Here is a 10,023-nt window from a genome sequence, read left to right as displayed (position 1 = left end):
ATAAATGTATCAACTAACGTTCATGATATATTATAGCGTGCCTAATATATGACGCTGTATCTGCATCCAGTTAAATGAAAAAGCGTGACGCTGTGCCAAATTCTTGTACGTTTCATCTTGGAAAAATGTTTTGCACTACGGGGATTTTAGGCACGGGATGAATGCTTATTTTGTTTAAAGCATGTTTTACCTCATTTATAGAATATTTTCAAAGTCTCAAATAAAGTTAACATAAAAACATATGCATTTGTATATTACAAACAGAATAAAAAAAGTAATTTAAAAAAGAACTTACACTCACTAAGTGTTATGGAAAGTACTAAACAGTTTTATGATGTTTTTACAAACCATCTGAAGAAGAAAAAACGGCAGCCAGATATCTTGAATCTGATAGGTATTTCAATATCATGCCTTTAAAGAATTCCCACATATATTAATGAAATAAAAACGTCCAATTTGACAGCTCAAAAAAAGTGCAGTTTACTTGTATTTTTACTGTTCGATAATTTCTACACCAAAATACCTACTAACTGTGTCAATGCATTTGTGCTTAATCCACATACCATTTGTGTTAATTAGTATTAACGGTTGATTCGCTCAGACTGTATTGCTTCTGGTAATTCCCTACAGAGCACCACTGTAAACGCTTAGTGTGATCATCGTCTACCACTATTCAGACCGAGTATCCCTCAAAAGCTTACGATCGTGACTAGGGGAAAGACGAAAGGTCACCCTTTTGCCTGCACCCGATTCAAGTGACGGATTTTTTAGCGTCTTTATATAGAACTTTTTTAGACAAAAACAGCTTGAAAACACTTATTTAAATCTAAAATAATAATTTACTGCGTGCAACAGAAAGAGTCCTGTTGGCGTTTTGAATATTTAAATTTTACCTTCAAACGAATTGCATCTGAATCCCTGAAAATAACCATATGAAACCTCTGCATTACCATATTATGTTATTGCTAATCGTTGTAGATATGGTTTTTTCTCATTTGACTAAAAGTGTGAAAAGTATCAGGGCCTCGAATCCATCACGGCCCGATGCTAACCGATGTATTCTTCTATTTGGCGTAATGACCTACGCAATCATGCCGGCCTATACATGCTTAGTAAAAAAGAATTCAAAGAAATGGTAAATGATAAAAAAATCCTAATAATTTGCATTCCATTCAAAATTAAAACTACATCATTGTTGCAGCACAAATTAACAGCTACAAGGAACAAACTGCATACCAGTATTAAGCGCTGGTCCGAGGAGAATCAAATAAAAAGGTAACAATTCAATACGAATTTTATTCTGCTTGTTTATTGGTACACCGACTCGTGTTGCATCTTTTTCGCCAAACACTGTACAAAGTACTCCAGGTTGAAAATAAATCAGTATATAACAAGAATCACTCTGCTGCATCACACTAACCTGTTTCCAAAGACGTGCAAAATGAACCAATTATACCATCTTGTTTTAATCGTGCTCATTGTAGCAAGTAAGTTTGCTCTATATCAAACATAATCAATAAATTAAGCTCACGTTCTCCAAAATATCAAACTTATGTGCATTATATATTCCAGCTTGCCTAACTAATGAGGCTTTATCTGCTCCCAGTCAAGTCGCAAAGCGTGAAGCGGTGCCTCATTGTATGGTGTGGCAGGGAATGAAGATTTGTCTTCCTTCCTTCCTGAATGCCAGGTGGTGAATGTCAATGTTATCCACAATAACTTGAAACACAACATGATTTTATGAAAAATACAACTAAAAAAATCTGAATGTTGCAGAAACGATGCGCGTTTTGATTGACCACTCAATGAAACACTGAAATTAACATCAACAAAACTTTTTTTCAAAATAAACCCTAATCAGACTATCAGAAATCGTAGTTAGCTTTAATATATTTATTTATATATTCTTTAAAGTTAGTCTGGCATTTTGATATCAAGCGATAAAGTTAACTGAACTCAAAAACTAACTCAAAAACAGCTTTATATAACAAGAAAGAACCCCTTGTATGAACGGGCCAATTAAAGTAATTAAGTAAACAATATCTAAGCGATGAAGTTAACCGATTGAAGTAATTAACTCTTTTTCATCAAACATCAAACACCAAAACATCATTCCAGCACTTTGGCAAACATTTGTCATAGAACCAATTGCACATAAACATCCACGAATTGATTATTAGGAAAAAAAACCATCGCACGTAACATCGGGCGACCTTAGCTCCTATAAATACTCATAAAAATAATCTTTGATGCTTAAAGTCACTTTCAAAGAACCATGCGTATCTCGACAAGTGTAATATTTTCCCTTTTCTGTGGTAAGTCTCGATCGCTACTGTAGTTGTTTCGGTTGGCTTATTAAATTTCGTATACTTTATATTTTCGCTACCAGCGCTTCTCGGTGCGGTAGCAGGACGACAAATAACAGACTATCCAACGGCAGGAGCTGAGGTAACATCATTATTCCATAGCATTCCAGTAAGGTCTATTCCATTTTTAATGCTACCTTTTCTCTGTAGGATCCTGGAAATGAGTGCAATGATTGGGGCGTCTGCATCAACTTGCCGCAATGAGCATACATTTGCTCCAAACGTAGCCACAACTATTACTATATTCAAACTCATTTTATCGATATTTCACCACATATTTGATGAAAAATAACAATCTAGCAAAAAAACCGCAATGCAAGCAATTTTTTTATTTAATCAATATACACTAAAAGCGAAACTTGTTTTGAAACTTGAAAGATTTAGCCCAGCCTGAGAGCGTAAAATACGATATCGCGATAAAGAAAATCTTGTAAGGTTATTCCATTTAACAATCTTACCTTGTACACAAAAACCTAACATGTACCAAACGAAATGTTACAATTGCTCCGACCAGCATTTTATCGAAGATTATAGAGCCATGGCCCATTTTTCTCACTAAGCAAAACGATATGTATAGAAGCTGTTTATTTATATAAATAGTTGCTCCATCAGCTACATAACCACTCGCTCACTGGTTTGTAGTTTTGTTACAATAACCAAATCAAAGAATCATGAAGTTCCTTATGAAAGTGTTCCTGTCTGCACTGCTCGGTAAGTGATTAACTAAGTGGCAAGCAACATCAACTATAGGTACGCCATGCAACGTAACGTTTTTGGTTTCCTTTACAGCCCTTGCGGTACTGGTGTCAGCTCAACCTGAAGAGACAAATGTCAACATTGGGCCCTTTCCGTTGTAAGTTCGTAGGCTGAAATTTCAGCCTGTCAGCTGTTTACATTGTATAGCAGTTTTCGAGCAGCTATCTAAGTGAGTATAATATACAGGTGGGCTTATCCCAAGGTGTATGAATTACGAAGGCTGATTTTTATCGCTTCTGCTTCTGAATAAAGATTTTAAAAGTGTTTTGAGTATTCGTCAAGCCTCCAGAAAGCTTGTTTCAACAAAAGTGTTCACCCATCCTGTCAAAAAGTTATATTCAAATTTGGTTTAAAAAAACATACTATGAGACCACCTAGACTACATACACTTTGTTTCTAGATTCCACCACGTGATCTCTTTAATGCCACCACGTGTTTTCGAGCATGTACTCGAATCTAATTCTAGCTTTCAGGCTAGAATAATCTAGACTGAAAATTGCAGCCTAGTTTTTTGTGTGGTTTTGTATGGAGTGCTTACATGATTTCAGCCTTTAACCGTCAAACTCCATTCAAAAAGCTGACTAGAATCGTGAAGGGCCCCATTGTTTGTATTGAGCACTGATCAGTCTGTAGCAAATATTTCAGCTATCATTTTATCTTTTGTTTCATTCCACTAGAAAAACTACGAGAGCCGTTGCCAAAAACATGGAACGAAGAAGGACTGATGGGTGACTGGTCCTACCACTGCATTATCGGCCAAAAAACCTCGCGCTTAATGATCGCATCGAACAATCGCAATGGTGAACGAGTTCCGCTTATTGTAATTTTAAAATAAAAAGCATCTGAAGCGGCAGTAGCAGAATTCGTTCGTTCTATTGTAAGATGTTGCAAGATGTAAATGTTTGAAAACGACTATTGTCCTACACCTTCTTGCAATGACCAAAACCCAAACATATTACTGTAGAAATATTCACCAATCACAAACATTTCCATTAGCTTGCCAAAAATAAATCTTTGAATTCAAAAATACATCGAGACACTTCATTGCAAACTATAATATAAGAGTGTTGTAATGTGAGGCTTGCTAGCTGTCAAGTCTGCATCACGTCGATGTGAAACAAAATTAATTAAATGCCATCTTTTTCCACTTAAAACTTTTCTACTTACAAATCTACTACTGATCTGGGCAAACATATTATATTCCTAACAGATTGAATCGGATAGTTCCCAGACCATGTACAGTGAATCGAAATAAGTTAATAGGAGGCACGTGTCACCTCCGAAGTGTTTATTGTTTATAAATTGAAGCAAAGCGATGAATAATGAGAAACAAATTCAGTGTTTATGATTATTTTATTTTGCGTCCAACAAACGAATTTGTAAATCCAAGATATAAAAACAGAAGAACAAATAGTAAGCAATATCGAAATAAAACTAGAATATATATAAGCGATTCATTCAACTAATGCTATTTTGCAAACTAAGGAGAACGTTTTCTTTTATAATAGTAACTTGTTTGAGATAAAAAAAACACGCACAATCAATATGCATTTCCTAACAAGCCTTTTTGTTATATTCATCAGTAAGCATCAGCAAAAGCCTCCATACAGATTTTTTAAGATTGAACTAATCCTATTTTATATAACCCAATAGCATTGATGGGGCTCATATACGCACAACCGTCGGATGAAGTATTAGTAAGATAAATATATACCAACTATAACCAAAATTCGTAATATTACATTTCCATTTCAGCAATCTTTTCAAAACATGTGTGACAGTATAAATAAGCTTGTATATTCAACATTTTGGCAAGAGGCAGTCAAGTTTTCACAGATATGTACTTTTAAACCCTAGTAAACCATAAAAAATGACGAAAATATATGTTACTGTGCAACTTAAATGTATTTATAACTTATAAAAACATCCGAAAAAGACAAAATCAAAGAAAACTTCTTCTTATTCTTTTTCTTTGGCATAACAACCGTTGTTGATCAAGGCCTGCCTGTACCACTAATGGGCTCGGCTTTCAGTGACTTATTGGTACCATAGCAGGATAGTCAGTCCTACCTATGGGGAACACAGTCTATTCGGGGCTTGAATCCATGACGGGCATGTTGTTAAGTCGTACGAGTTGACGACTGTACCACCAGACCGAAAAACTTACGGTTACTAAAAAAATCAAAATCAATAGTTTTTAACAAGTTTTAGTTAGTTAGTTTTAGTGTTTGCACAATCAAATGAAATACACCAAAACAACGTTGCTTAAAGTTACTTGATGAAAAGAAAACAATCACCAACGCACGTGTTCAAAAGTTCAAGCTCTTCTGTTATTGATTATTGCATTCATGTTAACACCTATATGCCATGCACTCTAAAGGCCGGGCTACATTGATCGTACTCTCTGGTGTAATTTTAATTTTCACTAGCGCACCTGGCAGCGGCTGACCGAAGCATTTTTCCAAACAATTTGGAGCCACTTTAGAAAATATGTAGTTTTTCCATGTTTTTAACCTAATTTGGACAAGAAAGTTTTGTAAAAGGTAGATGCACATGTCCTATAAGCATTGCATCCATTTTCATGGCAAAAAACGATGGAAAAACAACTTAAATTTGAGATCCCTCACGACCATTCCCTCGACGACCAAAAAAAGCTTCCACCAGCCGCCGCCACATGCGCTAGTGAAAATCGAAATTACACTTGGGAGTACGATCAATGTAGCCCGGCCTTAAGGTAACTGTAGCCAACTGTACCCATGTTCAACATTTCTAGAACATGTAGCAAGTGAGATTCCACATCAGCACGCTAATATATAAGCTGTTCTTTCGTCCCTGTAACGTTTAAATCTTATACTAACCCTGTTTCAATCGGAACCCATTGTAAAAAAGAACAGCGAAACATGAAATTCCTTGCCACCATAATTCTCTTTGCATTTATTGGTAAGTGACAGTACTAAGCGGCTTCCAACAAATAACCTTTCATTATTATTTTAACACACTTCCTCCTCTAGCACTGATCGGACAGGGATCCGCAGAACCATCTCGCAATGATATTGTATGATACTCAAACGAAAATCAGCACATCAGCGTATTCTCTCAACACTAACATCAAACCTTCTATTTCAGTCCGTTTATGAGAAATTGTGCCAAACCTTTGGACTGGAGAAGGACTGCTGGACTACTGCCAACCCACCAACAAAAAGGCCTCTTGCTGACATTAAACAAGAAACCAAAGAGAACAAAGATTTGATGCGTTGAACAGTTCCAACTGTAACCAAAACGTTGCAAAATAAACCTCACATTTATTCAACTGTAAAATTATCAATTTTCTGCAGTGCTGCAATGTAAATAAAAACTAACTGCTCTGCAAACTAGTCGTTTGATGCGCTTTTTAATCGCTTAATGCGAAGAACAACCGGCCTTTAAGACGAATCTGTGTAGCAAATAAATCATCCGAATCCATCCACATATTAGTTACATGTGATAGGTGTCAACTCTGTCAGAACAGATTCCTATTTAAACTGCAACACTTTGTCGTCTATTTCAATCCCATTCATTGGTAGTATCGACCAAGTTACTTAAAACTGTACATCAACATGAAGATCGCACTGGTGTTATTTCTTTGCACTGTTTTAGTGGGTGAGTATGCTATTGTAAATGAAAGAATCCAAAGTGGATTGATTGATTTTTTTGTACCAACTCATAGGCACGATCGGATATGCAGAAGCTCAAACTGTAGACATAGAACCGGCAATCGTCGAGCTGATATCAGCGCTTCGATACATGTCGTCTAGAATGGGCAGTAATCCGATCGTACAAAGTGCTATTGAAGAAATAATAGGCACAATTCAAAAATATTCTGGCGTTAATGGTTTCAGATACTACCCGTATGGTAAGATGTGGTACAAAATATATTGCCTTAACATTTCTCATTAACTGATTGTTCTGCATGTCCTTAAATAGGCATTAAAGGTTAAACTAGAGATTTAACCTCTTCGATACTTCCGGAGTATGATCGCTCGCCGCCAAACGACGTGAAGTGACAGTCATTTGTTCAATCTTGCTAGGCGGTAAAGGTTTCGCTTGTTGAACTACAAACCATGGATATGCAAACTGCAAGAACCAAAACATAACTAAATCATCGGTCAAAAATGTATTTAATATAATCGAATTAAAACTCCTAATAAAAATTGCTTACTTGTAATAAGCCTGGTACGTGTTTTTCAATGATTCAATGATGTATTTTATGTATAAATACAATAACAATAAAGAAGGTAATAATAAGCACATTTACCACAATTCATCACACATGTATAGTGTTGTACACAACCGTATCGCTTCCTTATCAACCGACTGTACTTTTTATCAACATACATTACAAACACTAGTGCCAGTGCATATGCACGGCAGTTGAAGTTCGCCATTGCAATGAAGCTATCCATGAAACTGTTTATTCTCTCCCAAGTAGGTAAGAACCTATGGAATTGTCAATAAGCCAAGATTCAAATATAATACTAATGTAATATAATATAATACTTTCTACTCTCTATGCCTTTCCATTCCATTTTCCAGTGGTGACGGGAGTGGTGGTTGCTAAAAAGCATCCCGATAAATTGCAGAGTATGTTTGGCATGACAAGTAAGCAAACAAACATCGAACATCGTTTTGAACCTTCAAATAAATGTTCAACATTTCTTACAGAAGCGTCCTCCGATGCATCGGCTGTAGCAGTACCCACTGTAGATTGATAAAACTGCTCCTTTCATGGATTGTAGACGCTATTTCATACAATAAAACCTTTGAACAAAGCATTATTTATTATGATCGAGGAATAAGTTACACAACAACCTAATTTTTTGGCAAAAAGTTATGCTGAAACACTTTTATTTGCATAAATCAATTGGCAAATAATCTTAAAATCATCGCCATCGTTTTGTCGTGGTTTTAGAGCCACATCTCATCAAGATTTGTACAATATTTTCAAAATGAATATAACATGCATTTTGATGCATCATTTCGAAGTTAGTCAAAGTTTCAATTTTATAATGGGTAAATGTTTAACTTTAGTTTGGCGCGTGTAAAGCGAAATTACTCAGATTACTCATTGCGTGATTTTCGTTTGAAATTTAACAGTTGGTTATGAAATGTGTGAGCATTTCTTTTGAAAATACCATTACAATTTATAGTGCAATTTAATGATTATGGTGACCAAAAAAATGCAACAAAAACCATGTGATTTTTTTTTTAATATTGTACGAATTTTTAAGAGATGCAGCTTCAAAACTCCGGAAAAAACAATAGAAATAGACCCATCTAGTGTTGAAAATCATACTGAAGAAATTTAAAATTGGTAAATTTTTGGAATAAAATCTTGCACGCGGTGATAAACAATGTTCACATTCAAAAGTGACTTGGAAAATTCTGTACTGTAGCCAAAGAAAGGATATGAAATAAAGCAAAAATACTAGAAAGCGACTAAGTTACCAATATAATTACTCCCTATAATGCATTTTTGACGGCACACCGACTTAATGATTGCTTTCTTCAAATTGTTCTTCATTTTTACACAATATACACGATAATGTTTTTCATTGTTCAGCTTTGCTGCAGTATTCCGATTCGATCCAGCTATAACACTGTATATAAACAACCAACCATAGAGATGTTTTCTTTCCAGCTCCATTAGCTATTTAAGCTTGTAAAATCATTTGGCGAAGTTCACTTTGCGGTTCTTGATTATCGATACACATTTTCTAGGATGAAGCTCGTCGTACTGATTTTCATGTTCGTGCTACTTGGTAATACATTCCTGCTTTATGCAAACTTCTAAACTTGTGAAGATAATTTGACCGTTGCTTTCACGACCTTTATAATGTCTTTGCAGCCCTGGCCGGACACGTGAGTGCTAAGCAACCGGTAGGTACTGCCATGTTTATCTATGAGCAGGCTCAATCTGTTAAATTTATTTTCAATTTTTAACCTATTTCTCGATGCAGGATCCCCCATTTTTAGACTGTTTAGATAAATATGGCAACATTGTAGTGTGTTATCCTGGGGGACTACCAAGGCACAAATAAAACATATCATAACATATGTATTGTTCACTGTTGAATTTTGAACCCGAGTTATATTGGAGTTTTTTTTATTGTTTTCTAATATGAACCAAAGTTGCTAAACGATTACTAACGTGGTTAAATATGTTTTTGAAATGTGCGTGTGTGTATGTGTGTGTGTATATGTATGTGTGTGTTTGTTCCTTCTTGTAAGAATAAAAACACACTTATTAATAAAAAATTAAACAATTTTGCAAACAGCAAAAATCAGTTGAGGTTATGTGGTACTCTATACCAATTGCTAATGATTGAGCAGTTGTACCTATAAGGAAGTCCAAATTAGAGTGGTTTACCAATTTTCAAAAATATTATTTTCCCAAATTAATTGGAAATGGATTATTTTGTTCTGCAATACTTACAGCAATACCAACAACCACAAAAACTTATAAATTATCTAGCAAAACATAATATTGATATTATGGTAGCATGTAAAACATTTCTTAAACCGGACCAAACATTTCATATTTCAAATGAAGGTGTAATGTTGCTAGTTATAACCAGTGTAGAGTAATGCAGTAAAGAAGTTAAAGTATTTGAACCCATAGATCAATCACTTATCATTCTGCTTAGTTGCCTTGGAAAAGTAGATAAAAAGCAAACAACTCACAAATGAGAAAAGATCACAGATAATAGATGTATTATTCCTAAATCATAATATGGTTTCCTTTCAAGGATTTCTAGAACATATCAACTAGACGGAATAAAGAGTGACATAATTTCTTAGAGGAACTCGAAAATGTCACCAGGATCAGTATTATTTGATTCAGGCAAGGTGATATTTTTTATAT

General features: G+C 35.0%; 1 long non-coding RNA gene across 1 annotated transcript; it reads left to right on the top strand.

The window, feature by feature from the left end:
- Window positions 1–8,796: 8,796 nt before the first annotated feature.
- On the top strand, window positions 8,797–9,210 carry LOC120959323 (uncharacterized). Its single transcript, XR_005752164.2, has 3 exons — window positions 8,797–8,920; window positions 9,007–9,038; window positions 9,119–9,210. It is a non-coding gene; the product is annotated as an uncharacterized LOC120959323 (long non-coding RNA).
- Window positions 9,211–10,023: the final 813 nt, after the last annotated feature.

Source organism: Anopheles coluzzii, chromosome 3 (genome assembly GCF_943734685.1).
Source record: "Anopheles coluzzii chromosome 3, AcolN3, whole genome shotgun sequence".
Lineage (NCBI taxonomy): Eukaryota > Metazoa > Arthropoda > Insecta > Diptera > Culicidae > Anopheles > Anopheles coluzzii.
Note: the sequence above shows the minus strand (reverse complement) of the source record. Positions and strands in the feature narration are given on the sequence as shown.